Source organism: Populus euphratica, unplaced genomic scaffold, assembly GCF_000495115.2.
Source record: "Populus euphratica unplaced genomic scaffold, PopEup_1.0 scaffold91.1, whole genome shotgun sequence".
Lineage (NCBI taxonomy): Eukaryota > Viridiplantae > Streptophyta > Magnoliopsida > Malpighiales > Salicaceae > Populus > Populus euphratica.
Window position 1 is genome coordinate 224,025 of NW_011499917.1, and position 18,161 is coordinate 242,185.

Here is an 18,161-nt window from a genome sequence, read left to right on the forward strand (position 1 = left end):
TTTAGCTTTGAACTGTGATGTCACAAGTGCCATGTGAGGTTGTAAAGCCATTTAATTAGGTGGCATAATTGATGGGATTTGAGTGGGAGATAAGTTGTAATTGGTGGAGTATGAGTGGAGGATGAGTTGTTAGGCATATATTCCTCCTAAATTTATGACCATTATACCTTCACTCTTGCCTATAAATAGGCAATGCATTCAAGCCTATATGCACACCAAAATAGAGAGAAGAAGAAGAGAGTGAAGAGAGAGTAATCCCACAAAATTGTGAGGTATTTGTGATAGAGTAAGTGAGGTGTTTTCTCCTAATAATAGAGAGATTCTTAGTTGTTCTCCTATTATTCGAGAGAGGTTGTAATTCCCATATTACTTAGTAAAATCCTTCTATACTTGTCTGTGGACGTAGCCCAATTGGGTGAACCACGTAAATTCTTGTGTGTTCCATTTCTCATTTTATCCGGTCTCTTATCTTTTATCTTGTCGGGTTTGCATGCCAGCATCCTAACAGAGGTGAGGTGCAACATTTGATCTTCTGTAATGATTCGATGCCACTGATGAGCATGATATTGTTTTTCTTTGCCCGGTGAGAAACTCAGATTCTTGTGGTATTTTTCTGTTTGAAACTTTGAATTATGTGGCATTAAGCTTTCCTTTCATCGGCAATTTTCATTCCAATAATTTTTTTGAAGCACCTTGGGACTTCCCTAGCCAATTCTTAGAGACCAAAATCCTCAGCCCCCCTGTGTTCATCCATCTGGTGAATCTATTTTGGTCGCGTCATTCGTGTGCGTGTCGGGAGAGGCAGAGAGGGGAGGAGCAAAGGCATTTCTTCGACTTTTTGGGACAGTCTCGAAGGACCTCCTCCATAAGTATAATCACAGATTGCATTAGACAGTAAATTGAGCTTCCTTTCCTGACTCGATGATAAGCCTCATTTTATGAGAGACCCTCATTTCGATAGACACCCAAAATGTCTTCTTGATATCATTAACCTTACCTCCATTTGTTTCTGTTAATTCCAACGGAAAAGAACATAAAGCAAGAACAAACCAGAAAGTGATAAAAAGAACCGCCCCATCCCTTACATACCTGTGTTTCTCGCCACTTACCAGGGATTGAGAACTACTACTGCAGTTACATACATTATTGTAGTTCTTTCAGATGTATCGTTTGGGCCTCGGATTTACTTGGAAGGTCATGTCTTGAAGCCATATATTGGATTCAACTAGATTAGGAATTTGGTTGGAAATATGCTATTAACACACATGCATGCCTTTAGAATATTACTAGTTTTTTTACCTGTCTTGGGCAGGTTTTTTTTTCCAATCTAAAATACTAATGTAAGGATGTTAGGAAGTTAAAAATTCTATAATGGCCAAAATACTAAATAATTAAATATCGACATATAGATGATATATTTTTATAAAAAAAAAATATCAAAATAACAAAATAATGAATCGATGCAGGATGATAATGGTTAATAAGTGAGACTTGCGATATGAAATGTCTGGTCATGATAAAACCATATAATCACGGTTGTCAAAAATATTTTTTTTTGACATGACACAAAATATATAATCTAAACTCAGATTGTAAACTCGAATCGTAAAATTATAAAATCATAAGTAAAATATTTTAACTAATTATATATTTACAATTCCAATCAAGTAGAATATAACACAATTAAAATAAAAGTGAAATAAACAATACAAATATCTTAAAATACATTATTCAAATAAAAATTCATATATGGTTTAAATAACTTAACAATACAATATAATACAATTATATCCATAGAGTTTCATTAACTAAAAATTAATAAACTTAAAACAAACAATTTGTTGATATGTCATATGACTAAATATAGTCTCATTGTCTTTATTTTTCTTATTATTTCTAAAATATTCATTAAAATTATTTTCATTTAAAAAATTATTATTACTATTATTAATATCAATATTGATATTGTGAACATCAATGCTATTATTAATATAGAAAACTGATGATCCATCTCTTCTTTATTTTCTATAGAATATATATTTATATTTAAATTTAACTTGATTTCATCCATTAAACTAATAATTTATTTATTCATATCATAATATATTAAGTCTTATATTAACGTGGGATTTAATTATATATTAGCCAAAATGAAAAAAATTTAGGACACCGAATGTTGAAATGACATTTTAAAAATTAAATTAAATCATCATAACTAATAATGATGTTTTTTTTTTTAAATAAAACTATACAAATTATAGGCGGCCTTGCTATAAAAGGAAAGCAAAAACGTAAGGCCTCACTGTTTTCAGCCTTTTTCTTACCAAAATATCCTCCTTTTCATTTCCTTTCTCTAGCCCCCCCTTCTCTCTCTCTCTCTCTCTCTCATTTGGAATCCAAATAATAAAAACTGGCTCTTCAGAGAAGGTGAATGGTACAGCGGGGAAAGCCAGCCTAGCAAAACCAAGCTTTGAAAAACCACCTAAATTTGGGTGTTGCTCTTGAGAGAGAGATTAACAGAGTGTGGAAGACTGGAAATTGTGGTGTTGCTACGGCAAAAGAGAAAGGAGAAAGGGGAGTAGGGACTCAGGAGGGAATCAGGGAGAGTACAGTGTAGTCAGTACATTTTGTAAATTGTAAATTTTGTTAAATTTTTAAACTCGCTCCGAATTCATTGAGGTAACCGAGTTTAACTGAATTTTGACCAGGTTTGCTCATTTTGGAGTTTTTAATCTGGTTCTACATGTTATAGATAAATTGATTTATAGATAAATTGATTTGTAAAATTATATAATTTTATAAGTTAATTCTAAAGTTTAATAATATTGCATTAAATCTTTTTATAAAAATATAATATTAAAATAACCGTATAATGAATTGATCCAGACTAATAATATTTAATAAGTGAGACTTGTGATATAAGATGCGGGATCATGATAAAACTATGGAATCTATATTAAAACAATTTTAAAACTTAATTATAATAAACCAAATGTTAAAAGCTGAAAGAAATAAAAATAGATTAAAAAAAAAGCGACCCAAATAACTTATATTGATGGTCCACACATTGGTATAGGCTAAACCTAATTTTTTTTAATGTAAAAAAAAAAAAAGTTAAGGCGATGCTGGAATTTCTAAAGAAAAAGAATAAATTTGAGATTTGGGTCATTGAGTCGATTAAGTTTAATAAATTCAGTTAATTTAATAACATAAAAAAAACAAATCTAATTTAATAACATTAAAAACCAAGTAAATCTTGATCATGCCCTGCAACTAGGTTAATATTTCAAAATCATAACCAATAAATATCAGTTCTAAACTCAATCAAAAAATTTAATTGTTAATTAATTTAATGTTAAAGGATAAAATTAAAAAAACAATCTAAAAAACTTGTTAAAATAGAAAAAATATAAAAAATAAAGATCAAATTTGATAAAATAAAAAATAAATGAGGATGAAATAAAAAAATTAAATTTATAAATTATTTCAAATTAAAAAATTAAAAACACGGGGATCAAATTTAAGAGATGAAAAAAATTAAAAGATGAAATTAAAAATAATTTTTAATTTAAAATAATTTTTTCAAATAAAAAAATTAATGTTAAAAGAGAGAGAATAAATCTAAAAGGAAAAAAGAAAAGAAAAGAAAGCATGCTGTTAATTTTTTGAGAGATATACGCAAATTAAGGTGGAAGAGAGAGTAATCAAAGGTAAAAAGGAACACCAAATAGGGGCAAATTATACTAAATCACGATGCGCATCACCAAAGGAGGAAGAGGCCATGACGCATTGAGTAACATGACAGAACAAAGGTTGCAATCATTGAAGTCATTCACGCATGTTGTTCAAAGGCAAAGGAGAGGCTAATGCGTGCAATACACTTGTTAGTAACTTTTTTGTTTTTTATATTTATCGAATTATTGTAAAGCTCCTAGGAGCAAATAAATATTATTAAAAAATATTTATGAAATTATATATATAAAAAGCCACTAGAGCCATGCCCTAGTAATTTTGTTTCCATGGGCAACTTGGTCATTATCTTGTTCTTTAAAAACTTAAAAACTAAAAATGTACCCAAACTATAGTTAAGTTTTTCTAAAAAAAAAAATGTCCCCAAACTATAGTTAAGTTTTTCTAAAAAAAGGTTTTTCAAGTAATTTTATTAAAAATCATGAAAAAAAACAAGGTGCCCTTTAATAATTCTAGAATGATAAATGGACCTTGTGAAAAAATTATTTTACCCCCTAAGACCAATTATATAATTTTTTAAAAGAAAAAATATATAATTTTACTATTTTAATTTACAATGAATCATACATTTCCTACAATAACTTTGCTACATTGTTTAGATTCTTTTATTAATTGTTAATGCAGTTGACTAATCAAGTTTGCTCGCAAATTGTTTGTTAGTTCTTGAAATGATTACCAAAAAATTAAAGGAGATTTTATTGTACATTTTCTCATAAAATATTATTTATTAAATTTTTATTATTTAATATTAAATTTTTGAAGAATAAAGTTTTATAATTTGTTTTGGTTTACTTTTTATTTGGTTATCCTAATTTTATGACTCGAGGATAATGCTTAATAGGTTAATCTTAGTTACTCGGGTTGTTTTTATGTTTTTTTAATTTATTTTATTTTTAAATTTTATCATTCAATGTTGAATCGGTTAATAATTGAGATTCATAATTTTATTTTATTTTATTTATATGAAGTTATCTCAGTCTCATGACTAGGATCGCGGGTTTAACAGATTAATTTAGGTTAAATTCAGTCATTTTTTATTTTCTTTTTATAAAGTTATCTTGGTCTCATGACCTGAGTTACGAGTCCTTCAATATTAGATTTTTTGTTTACTAGATTGTCCCAGTCTTGTGACTCGAGTTGCAAATTTAACGAATTAACTCAATTGATTTAATTTTTTTTCCTTAATTGATTCCCCTAATTTCATTATTTAATATTGAGTAGATTATGATTTAAGCTCCATGATTTGTTTTGTTTTGTTTTTTATTATGTTATCCCAACCTCATAACTTGGGAATAGTGTCTAGCAGACTAACTCAGGTTGATTCAAGTTGATTTATTGTCGTTTTTAATTAAATTATTTTTTAAAAAAAAATTATCATTCAACATGTGTCGTTTTTAATTAAATTATTTTTTTAAAAAAAATTATCATTCAACATTACATTGATTATGAATTGAGTTTTATAATTTGTTTTAATTTTATTTATATACGGTTAACTCAATCTCTTGACTAGGGTTGCAAGTTTGGCAGGTTAATTCAGGTTAAATTGGATTTTTTTTTTATTTTCTTTCTATAAAATTATCTCGGTCTCATAACTCGGGTCATATGTTTGCGCAAATTAACTCATGTATTTTTTATTGTTTTTTACTGATTTTTTTCCTTAATCTCAATCCTTCAACATTGAACTGATTAATAATTGAACTTCGTAATTTATTTTGATTTAATTTTTAAGGAGGTTTCTCGGTCTTATAATTCGAATTGTGAGTTTATCATGTTAACATGAGTCTTTTTTAGATCCTTTATTTATCTATTTATTTTTAATTTTATTATTCAACTTGAGTTGACTAGGAATTGAGCTTTGTGATTTTATTTTTTTATTTTTAAATTTTTTTTATATAAAGTTATTATAATCTTATAACTCAGGTTATAAATTTGATATATTAACCTTAGTGAATACAAGTCAGTCCAATATATTATTATCTTAATATTTTTTTTAAAAATATATATTCTTGAAATTCTTTTGAGTTAAACTACACTTTTATCAGTTGTTCAGATTATTTTTGAACCTGTTAAATAAATTGAGTTATATTAAGTTAATCTTGACATTAATTAGGTTTTTTTTGCTAGAAAAAAACATTAACAATGAGAAAACATTTTGATTTACATTTAAGGAAAAAAAACACACACACACACACACAACTGATTCGACCATATTAATTATCTGGTCATGACCTAAAAGAAACCAAAATCAAGCGGTGCTTATCTGCTAGGCTTAACGAAAAGGAAATTTATTCAACAATAACTGGTTTCAATTACATAGAATCCGAAACAATAGCTTAATTCAGTTCTCCCATTTACACTTGGCGGCTCTTTCAGCTATCGAGAAATTGTCAAATGGAGATTGTAAATTAAAAAAGGGTGTTAGCCATCCTTTTCAAACATTTTAAATTGAGATGTTTGGTTCTGAATGCTAGCAAGGAGGAAGATCCTTGGGTGGAGGCATGATTGACTGATCTGGACCTACTCCATTCTCGACGACAAATGCTGTTTTCATTCCCCAGCCTGTGTGTAGCTCCAAATGACAGTGCATGAACCATACTCCTGAAAAGTAATAAAACACTTTGGATGACTAAAGAACAAGAAAAACCATGTTGAAGTCCGTATGGTTATGCACTACTATATTTACCTGGATTATCTGCCTTGAACCTTATAGCAGTCCATCCACCAGTAGGTACCCCAACTGTGTTTCTCTCGGGAGGATCAACCAAGTTAAATTTTGCTGGGTCCTTTTAATGGTCAAAGTTTCCAATTCCAGTTCCAACAACGAAGAAGTTGTAGCCATGAAGGTGGAAAGGGTGTGATTCGACAGTGAGAAGATGGGTGTCTTGTAGTACCAATTGCACAGTTGAATTATATACAACTTTACTAAGCCTTGTGCCTAGTGTAGTCCCGAGGTTTGCAGTGAGTGGTACACCAGTGTAATTGAATGGTGATGGAGGGTTATCTGGGAAATCTAACCTAAATACTCCCTTGGTGTTAAAGTAGTGAGCTTGAAGGAGGCCAATTTGGGGCATTACAAATGTGATGTTGTTTAAGGAAGCAGTGAGCCGTGTTCCATTTAAGCAGGATGGACATGGATTTATTCCTAAACCAATTGCGTAAAAAAGATGCCTGTCAACTTTAAGAGGCACATTTGCTGGGAATTGTGGAGAGTTTAGGCTTCTAAGCTTGGCATTGTAGCTTAGTGCGAAAGCAGTGTCATTTGGTGCCGGTAGCTTGGGAAGGATAGGGATTACAGTGTTTGGGATGCCCTTATACTGCAGTATAGCAGTGGCAGTTTTGTTGTCTACAGTAAGTGGAGCGTCCATGAAAGGCCTAGCAGCCATGAAAAATCTGTTTGGTGATTGCGTTGCTTGAACAAGAACATTTGTGGTCTGTCCTGGTGCAATCAGTACTGCTTGAGTGGTAAAATGTTTGGTGTAAACTGCATCAACTTCTACCACAGTCATGTTGTGACCAGCGATTGCGAAGAAAAGCTCATCGTTGAGTGCAGCATTGATGATTCTCAAGAGGTATGTCTTTCCCTGTTCAACCTCCATGGCAAATGTATCTGCCAAAAAAAAAATAGTGCATGATAACAAAGAGGTGGTCTTAATATACAACATTCTAGAAAATTGTTCTCTTCTAAGAATTTGATGATACACTGGTTTCTTGTAAAATGTCTTGGTGTGTACTCCATATTTGTGAAAAAGCCTTAGAAGATTTTGGAAAATCCATGGATGCTTAACACAGGACCACGATCAAAATATTTGCTTACGTTTCTCAGAGCATGGGAAGAGCGGCCCTGGCTTCCCATTAATGGTATGCGCGTCAGATGCATTTGGTGGCAATCCCAGCTTCCTCCCTTGTTTTTCAGTCTCTTCAACATCATTGTTCCACCATTCGCCTACACATTTTCAAATTGTACAAAAATCAATTGTATTAAAAATGTAAACATCTTAGACAATAGGAGTTCATTAATCAAGTTGTTCATTTCTGTCCCACCTAAAACTATGGTTTCTTCCCTATGAGGCTGAGGGAAAGGAAATGGGGTTCCTGGTTTAGGCATGATAACAATGGCACCATAGACAGTAGCCCTTAGCCAAAAGATATGTGCATGCCACCACAATGTTCCTCTTTGCCCTGTTACCTTAAAATCATAGGTGTAACTATGTCCTGTCTTGATTGGACATTGTGTTATATAAGCAGGTCCATCTGCCCAGCCATTGCGAAATTGCTTAAGCCCATGCCTGCAAAAAACCGGCATTTATTCCATCAACAAAATAAGATCTTTTACACAAATTCATAAGGTTACAAACATACATCTATTCATTGATCATACCAATGAATAGTCATGTTGTATTTCGCGTGGTTAGTGACATTCACTTGAACTCTGTCTCCTTCTCTAACATATATAGTTGGCCCTGGAAACCTTCCGTTTACTGTGACAATCGGCTTGGCATGACACAGCCTGCTAACATTTTTCACTTGAATCTGGAAAAAATCGGGAGAAAAAAACATCAAACTGGTATGAAATTTTCACAAGAAAGAAAAAGCGTGTAAAACGCTAGTATTAATTTTTAAGCACTTTTCATATATATAAAAAAATAAAAAATAAAGAATTACTCACATCAAACTGGTATTTCTTAACAGCAGCTTTGGCCGGATGAGAAATGAAAACAATTGAGCAGAGTAAGAGAAAATAATAACCAAAACAAAAATTTTTAGACAATGCTGCTGCCATTCTGAATGTTTTGAATGCAGTGTGAAATGTTCTTCGATGAGACAGACTTGAAATCCATTGATATATGTATATATAGTAATTGAAAGATGCTACGACAGGAGCTTGTAGAGAGAGGTGGTGTTGTTGAATTAGGTAGAGGACGACTGCAGGTTGCATACAAAAGCTTTTAGGAAAATACTGATAGGGACTTTCAGAGTACCAATTCAGCTTGAAAAGGAGAGTAGTGAATCCACAGTTTTTGTTTGAAATATAATACATACGAGCATGAGAGCTACCTTAAGCCAAATATGTCTGCTCTGAGCTTTACTGTTAAGGAAAGAGATCAAATTTTGTTCTCCTTTTCCCTTACTATTTTTCATGCGGGTATAGAGTTCCCATTTGGAATTTTACGTACATGTTAATGGGTACAGGAAAGTTTTTACACCCACAAGGTTTGTGAATCAGAACTGTTGTTGGATGGTGCAGTAACTCCAGCACAATCACTGACCTCTGTAGCTGGTTCATGCCCATGTTATCATTTTTTAATCGTTTGGTCTTATTAGTCTCCAAGTTTTTCTTCTTTTTTACCATTTTCTGGAATAGCTAGCTTTTAATCTATGCACCTGAGTCTTACTTCGCTAGGTTTGGCACACCATGCTGATCTTCATTATGCTATAACCGAAAGGTTTGGAAGCTAACTCCAACTAGGCTAAGCTTTGTAAATGTGATCAGACTAGTCATGAAACAACTAAACAAGAACCTTGCTTGTGAGTGATTATGTGTTTCTTTCTATTTGTTGAATATTATTTCGGTTGTGATATCAACTGCTCAAATTAGGAGGAATTGATTTCTTTGAAATGCAGCACCCTTTATTCTTAGAGGCAGCTCCTTCAAGTCTCAACATTATCTTTGTTTATAGCCACCGATTTGTTGGTGAGCTTTCGTCAAGTGTCTTGGTTTGTTGAATAATTTTGCTCCTGTTGTTTTGTGAAGCTTCTTATATACATGCGATAATTGAACCTTCCAGCCGCCTCTGTTAAGTATAGGCTACACAACATTCATGTTGATGCCATATTATCATCTCAATGAATTAGTCAATAGTAAAACATTTATCAATCGAAAAGAACTTAAATAACATGTTGATCAGTCCTAAAATTTAAGATTCTTATAAACGAGGATGATATGCTGGATAAGTGATTAACCTTTTAGTTTAAGTAATTTAATCCAATCTTTCTAAGTAGGGTATCCAACAACTTGATATAAAAAACCTATGTGGTTATTAATAGATGATGATTGATAAGCTAAAATGACTAATAGTTGTTATAGTTACAAGTGGTACCTGATAAATTAAGGTGATCAGTAATTATAGTAGTAACAGGTGTTGCTTAGTAAGCAAAAATGGTTGTTAGTTAGTACTTGTAAAAAGTTTTATTTGATAGATGTGAGGAATTTTTGATAGTAAAGTCATTAATTTTACATAGAAAGAAACTACAATAATATCTTAAAAAGATAAACTCTAAAAATTTATATGCTAAAAATATTAAGAATAAAAAGATTGTGAAACTTGAGTTTGAATGATTCATAGTATATTTATAGCATATGAGTCTTGTATTTTAATAGAGATGAAAGGCTAAAATAAGAGGGAGTTTTGACTTTTGTTTTTTTTTAAATTATAAGAAATCTAAAAAGGTATAGCTTCATTTTAAAATGAAATGTTGTGGGGATAAAAATAATACACTTAAAGGAAATGGAGTCTAAATGCAAATAAGAGAAGTATGGGGTATTTATCCTTTACCCATTCAAAACCGGCAACACCAATTTAAAATAAGAGGGAGTTTTGACTTTTGTTTTTTTTTAAATTATGAGAGAAACACCAAAATTCCAAAAACCCATCCAAGATTAAAGGTATATAGGTAGAATAAACACTTGTGGATAAGCAATTAAGAAGAAAAATAAACAAGGAGAGATGAGGAAAGGCCGACTACCATTAGAAAAATGGGGAGTCTAAAATTTTTAACTAGTTGAAGATTGAGACCTTGATTCTTACCAAGTAAGGAGTTCTAAACATGGTTGAATAAGTTATTTCAACTTCGATTAAAAATTGATGCCTTGATGTTGAATTTTAGATTAGGGTTCTCAAACTTGAATTGGCAAAAGTGTATTAATTGTTAAAATTAAATTAATTCATGTGTTATAAGTTATTAGGGCATGAAATCATGATGATTTATAAAAGAAAGTGTATGGGTAATTAAGTAGGGATTGACTGGCCATATAAAGAGAAAAGGGAAGAATTGTGGTTTTTCCTTATGGAAACTATTATAATAGGTTGTTTGTTAAGTGAATGTGTGTGTGTGAATTGAATAAAATTAGCATGAAAGGAATAAGGGAGCTCTTGGTTCTTTAAGGTCATGCTTTCAACTAATTATGCATAAAAAAAGGGAGGACATTTAATTTGATATATTTAGTTTGATGATGTGTGTTTAATTATGTCAAAATGAAGAAAGATACATGTTGAAATAACATGGGCTATGTTTAGTAAAATATTGTTTGGAAAGTTAGTAAATCAATGAAAATATTCTATTTTGACATTAAGAGGAAAGATTGTAATAAATAGAGTCAATTGGCTCTTAAAATGTATTTTTGGCACTCTTATATAATATGTGATGTGGCTATGGGTAGTTAAGATAAAAGAGAAAAGGTTGAATTGTAGATGTTTTGTGTGAATGGTCCAGATTCATCTCTTAATTTTCAAAGAAAATTTAGGTAAGAAGATAATGGAATTAGGATCAAGTTCCTTCATAGAAATTATAACATTAGATATTAACTAACAAAGAAAACTAGTCTTACTTAATTGGAAGCTATAAAACTCCAGTTATGAGTCATCAATCGAGAATGAGTGATGACAAACCCTATAGGGCAATAGGTCTATTTCGTTCACAAGTAATTTTGAATGTCTTTGAGGCAGAAATTAGCTCTCCTCCCTTTAGAGGATTTGTAGCCCCGTGTCTTAACTTTCCAAAGAGACCTACCTCTCTTGAAATGGAATTTTACAACTTCAGATATAGTAAAAAATCTGAGAAGAGGTCAGAATATGACCTATGTTGGCAGATTCGAAAAGTCGCAAAAGTGACTATTTTAGACATGGTAAGGGTGAAAAATTAGGTCATTTCCCTTTAGAGAACATGTGATATTACATCTTAACTTCCAAGAGAAATAAGCCATGTTGAAATGGAAGTTGTAATAATAATTATGGTTGAGTAAAGAATGATGGTATTAACAGGAGAATTGAGAAAAACATAAAATATAAAGAAATAAATAATTGAAAGAAAGATATATATTGACTTTTAGTAAGGTTATAAAATGTATCATTGAATGAGGATAATTTATAACATATGTCTATGATTACAGGAGGGATCACAGGCATAACGCAACAACAGTAATAGGAGAATACGAGTAGAACTTCTACTGTAGGTAGATGATCTGCACCTATGCTGTTTAGTTAAATTTCATGATTTGATAAGTTATTGAGGTTAAATGTAAATTAGTGAATGCTAGATACAATATAAAAGGATAAAAGTTTATGTAATGATATTATTATTTGGAAAGAATTCTGAATATATATTGTTTAAGGTAAATGACCTTTCATGTGAATTGTCAAGCTATTAAAGTATCGCTAACACAAAAAATATGATATGTGCGATTAAGGCATGAACTAACATATATTTATTGTATGTTAGGATTTCAGGTAAGGGGATCATCATATATCGATACCTATGAGGCATGAACTAGCATATATTTAGTGTATGTTAAAATCCCAGGTAAGGGAATCACCATGCATTGATGCCTATAAAACATGAACTAGCATACATTTAATATATATATTAAGATCTCAAGTAGTGAGTTCACCATGCATCGATACCTATGAGACATGGATTGGCATATATTTAATGTATGTTAAGATCTTGGGTAAGGGGATCACTATGCCTCGACCCTTACAGCGTGACGATGATATTAATGAAATTTGTATCGGTAATGTGTTAGGCGGAAATAAAAGTGGTTGATTTTATGAAATCTTGAATGGAAATTAAAATTGGATGAAACAGTTTTAGTAATCGAATGAAAAGGAATTCCAATTGAAACAAAAGGGGAGAAGTGGATAGAATGAGAATACATGCCTAGCTATTTAAATTATTGGATATTTGTGTTACTGTATTTATTATGATACTTATATTTTAATAATATATATTTTATTTCAGGACCATCACATATACGGCAAGAGTAGATTCTAGCTTTTGTTCACTTTTGTTATGTAGTTCTAAGGAGTATATCCTTGTATTTTGTAATATTGAATCATTTGTATATCTAATGTTTTAACTTGATCAGATCAACTTAACTCTAAAATTCTTATAATCATGTTTTGTTCATGCATGTTTATTTTATTAATTTCTCTATAATAATATTTAATGTTCATTGTATATTATAAAGATTGTGGTTGTGATGAAGATAATGTTTGTAAGACTGAGATCTAGAACGATTGAATTAGGAAATATGAGATTTTAGAGGTGTAAACAAGCTAAATATTGATAATTTATAACCTCTCAGTGTAAGAAAAACTCTGCCTAAATTTTAATAGAAATCTTAATAGAATTTGACATGAAATATATATATATATATTCTCGTACATTCCATTAGATATGTGCTTAGTGTTTTATCTCAAATTTAAAGATGTTACATAGTGCACCCAGCGCTCCGTTAATTTGGAGAATGCTAATATGTCAAGCACTCCTTATTGTTGTTGGCATGACACAGCCAATAAGGTATCACATCTAACAAGGCTTTTCAGGTTTTTTTATTGGCCGTGACAACACCCTTAGCACGGGCTCGTGTCACCATGTCCAAGTCTATGCATCTTGATAATAATTGAGTTGCTAAGTTAAAAGATCTATTTTGTTTTTTAGGTGTTTTGCGAACCCGTTTAAGAAGTATTTTAGTTCTGATTTATTTGTTTTCATTAAGTAATAAATAATCACTTAATAAATAACATCTCCTCATCAAAAGTATGAATGAGAGAATATATTCAATGTAAAAACAACAGAATATTAATGGTATCCATTAATTACAAGGAATTGATGACAGGAGTACGAATTTGCAACAGCTTTTACTTTTTGAGATCACAATTTGCTGCCAGGCTTAATAATGGTAGAGCCTCGTTTGAAGGAGGTTGGTGCAGGCCTAAGCCAACTACTCCCTCCGATCATGTCTTTGGTTAACAAGGGTGCAGCATCGACATCGGACAGGCTCTGTGACCATCCAACCCTCTTAGATCTATCAGCTCCAGGACCATAACACTTGTATTCGGCGTAGAACACCGTACTATCATGGAAATTGAACAAACAGAACTAAACATGTTAAAAAATCATTCTACTCATTAATTAATGAACACAAAAAATCATGTTACGAATTTAAGGATATTAATTAGTATTTTGTTGTTAGATTCTGACATGAATGTGTCATCAGAACACCCACGTACCTATGCTTGCTTGGGTCAGCCCAATCATCCCACCCTGCAGGAGCTATCACACCTGACATGTAAGTGAAGGCATACAGCACCCTAGAATGAGGACCCCATGGCCGTCCTAGAAATGTAGTTCCGACACCAGTGATTTTGCAACCCAGGAAGACAAAGCCAGTATTCTCAGATGCGAAGTCCCTATGTTGAGCGGTAATAGATCCACTCTGTGTGGAAATTGAATGTAAATGACACCTCTGCAGAAAAGAAAAATGTACTAGTGAAATAATTTTATTTTCGGATGCTTGTTTCTTTCTTTTGGGTTTTAATCTGTAGAAACATTAGTTTAAGCAGAAATAATGTTGTGCTCACTTCAAAGAGCGAGGCAGCATTTCCGCATATGAAATCTGTGGCTCCTTCAATGTAGCAATTGCTATAATAATGTGATCCAGTGTCGTCGAGGAGAGTATCCTGATATGAAAGAATCCTGCAACCATAGAATGCAGCTCTATCTCCTGACACCCTTAGTGCAACAGCTTTGCCTTCGCTTCCAAATGTATTCTATTGACAATAATCAAGATAAAAAGTTATCAGTCAAAATTCCTTAAAATATAGTAACATTTAGTAGCTTTGTCAAGTTTCTACCACACAAATTAAGAAAATGAAAGGTAATACAAAGCAGCTAAGTACCTGAATAGTGAGATATCGACCAACAAAATCAGAAGCCATTACAGTTAGTGTAGGAGACTCCATTATGTTCCCACCATCGTTCCATGTTATTATGGTGTTTGAAGGCTGTGTGCCACTCAATGTTATGAAGGGCTTATCGGCAGGAATAACAATCTTTTCTCTGCTTAAGCACAAATTATATATTGAAACAAAATTAAAAATAATACCAAGACAAGCTCATTTGAAACATACAATAATCACGTTTTAAGCATCACTGGATAAAATAACATCAGTTAGAACATAAACTAGCACTTCAGCTCAAACCTGTAAGTTCCTGGCTTAACCCAAATGAAAACCAATTCAGAGTTATTAGATGGAACAGAATCAATGGCATCTTGTATTTTCTTAAAATCTCCTTTACCAGACTGTTCAACCCTTATCAGAATAGCAGTTGACATGTCTATTGATCCAGTGGTAGCGGCAGACATGAGGGAAACTAAAGCAAAATGAGCTAAAATCACACCAATATAAGCTGCATAAACCTTCATTGTAGCAGAACCCATGTGAGCTTGTGATATAGCTAAAATCACTTTTCTTGGTCTCGGAGGCGGTGCAGAAAATTAAAATTTCACTAGACAATGCTTTAATTAGTTTAAGAATCAATCAAAGGTACTTGATTTATATATATATACTGTTCAGAGAATTTCAATGGTTCTAACTATACGTTTTATCCAAATGAAGGTCAATGAAATTGGTAGCCAGCGGCCGATTTCTCACTAGTGAAGCTTAAAGATGATGATCTTAGCATAAATATGCAGGCGAATTATAGAAAGAGGAATTATTGTAATTGCCAGCAGCCAAAGCTTGACATGCACGGAATATTTGTTTTTGAAGTTTTACTGTATCGTGTTTCATGGCGGCCTAAATCAATGTCAATATGATCCATCCAATTTAGTCCATAAAATTAATATTTTTTAATATAGTTTTTCATCGATTTACAATAAGAATGCATGCTCTAGCGACACAGCCTATAACGTGAAAAGACGGCCGCCAGCTTTTAGTAGAGCCGAGCAAATAATTTTAGTAGTTTTTGGATAGGCGGCTGCGAACAGGAAAACAGTTAGATTGGGTTTGGATTACTCTTCTTTACAAGACGAAAATATTTTGATCAATAGTAAGAAGCTAACGCGTAATGTATATTAAAAATTATAGTTATAAATTAAACTAGAATAATTTAATTAAGTATAATTTAATTAAAATATTTAAAATAAAAATAAAAATTAGAATATAATTAATATATAGATTAAACTTCTAGATCTATAAAAATCAAGTAAGAACTTGATTGTGTTAATTGAAAATCAAGTAAGAACTTGATTGTGTTAATTTTTAAAATTATCTTGAATTAATATATGAATATTATTTAAGAGATAAATTAATATTTTATAAATTTATAAAGTTTTTCATTTTTTTTTATAAGTAGTAAGCTATAGCTTTTTTATTTTTTGTGATTATTTGTTAAATAAAAAAACTATATAAACATAATATTAGAGTTAACACTTAAGATATATCAATATCTCTTATAAATAAAAATTCATGATACTTTTTATAAATGGTTTGTATAAGTTATTATTGGAGCTCAGATAATTGAACAAATTATAGTATACAATAACTTAATTTTTAAAAATTTATTCAAAACCAAAAAAAATTAGATCTTTCGTATAATAAATTTCTCAATAATTCTATATTTACCTAATAGGATCTTATTTCTCTAAATAATTTTGTTTCATACTTTTTACTATACATGTAATATTTATTAACCCAGCAATATATATATATATATATAGCCACCCTTGATCTAGTAACGTGGCATTCAAACAAAACATAGAATAAACAGAGAGAAAGGCATGTTGCTATTTAATAAGTAGGCAGCTGAAATGATAGTATAAACAAATGGAATCGTGTCCTAAAAACTTGGGCTAGAAAGTCATTGCTGCGGCTGATTAGGTATGGACTTGGGTTTTATTCCTTAAGTCTTTTCTTCATTCCTTAAAGCAACAAACATCTTGGTTGTTAGAGAAGACTTTGTTTAGCCAAGGCGACACTTGATAGCTGTAATCAAGAGGGGCAAAAAACAGGGAGAAGAAGAAGAAGAAGCAATATACAATGGATTTTAGTCGGCCCAAGATTGTTGCTTTCTTCTCGGCCCACATTTATGGGCTATATTTAAGTCAGGCCCACGATTATTGTTAAACCCCGCGCCGCTCCTGGTCAGGTATCTACTAGGGAGCTGAAAAGGGCATCCCAGTAATTATGTGATGTCCATCTTCCCATTAAAGTCAGGGTGTGCAAACCCTAAACCCTATATGCGTTGCTGCGGAAGATGTTATTAAAGGCTCTCCGCCCCTCTCTGCAAAATCATGATTTTATTCTTTCATTTCGATATCTTTTGTTTCACGTGTATACAAATCTCTCTATTTCGAAAGGGAGAAGGTGCTGTGATGATGAGACTATAATCTCGTTAATCTGATTTAACCATGAGGAAAAACCCTCTAATCCATTCTTCGCTGTCTGAGCACCTTCTCTTTCTTTCCTAATTTTTCTTCTTCATTTTTTTCTTGGTAAGAAATCTTTTCCTGTGTTGCTTTTTTTAAAAAAACAAAAAACAAAAATCTCACGATGGATCTTTCTTGCTTTTTGGTTGAGTTTGGAGTTAGAATCCTCCATCATGTGGAAGCTTAGTGTCTTAACAGATGGGGTAATCGTATCTATTTATCAATGGATGTGTTCATGTTACAGGAAATGTAGAAATGTCCACAAGGAAGGGGATTGGCTGACCCGATAAGATGTTATCTTGAGTGGTAACTGTAGAATTTCTTAAAGATAGAAGTTCTAGGTTATTGTATGAGCAATTCATGATGGGATGGGCGTATAGTTCCAAAATTGTCTCCCCACAAATCAAAGTAATGGATTCACAGGCAAAGGAAATTCTTATGGGTAGGTGTTCATATAAACAGTGAAAAAGATTGATATATTATTTTAAATACTTGGTTAACAAATTAATGGTGGTTCAAACGGAGCTCGAGGGTTCGAAAGCGGACTACACACTCAGAAAAGATAAGAAAAATAAATGTTTTTTTAATTACATTAGATTTTTATTTGATTTTATTTTTTTTAGTGTTGAATTTAATTATTATTTTTATTTAGATAATAATATAAATTATATTTTAAAATTTCATCTAACTATATAATTTTTTAATATAATATTAAAGTTTCAATTACCGAGTTTAAATCTTACTATTTTTATTTATTTAGTAAAAATCAATTATAAATTTTAATACTAGTTTGTATAAATTTTAATCTCAAAGAATATTGAAATTTTACTTTAATTAGACCTTTCTCCTTAACTTCAATTATGAAATATTTTCATACTTTAATTTTGAAATATTTTCATACAGGATTAGAATTATTTTTTTG

At 31.4% G+C, this 18,161-nt stretch overlaps 1 long non-coding RNA gene and 1 pseudogene across 1 annotated transcript; one reads left to right on the plus strand and one right to left on the minus strand.

The window, feature by feature from the left end:
• Positions 1-6,024: 6,024 nt before the first annotated feature.
• On the minus strand, positions 6,025-15,318 carry LOC105134696 (laccase-11-like; annotated as a pseudogene).
• Positions 15,319-17,105: 1,787 nt separating this feature from the next.
• Positions 17,106-17,763, plus strand: LOC105134698 (uncharacterized). The gene is made up of 2 exons (XR_844041.1): positions 17,106-17,305; positions 17,484-17,763. It is a non-coding gene; the product is annotated as an uncharacterized LOC105134698 (long non-coding RNA).
• Positions 17,764-18,161: the final 398 nt, after the last annotated feature.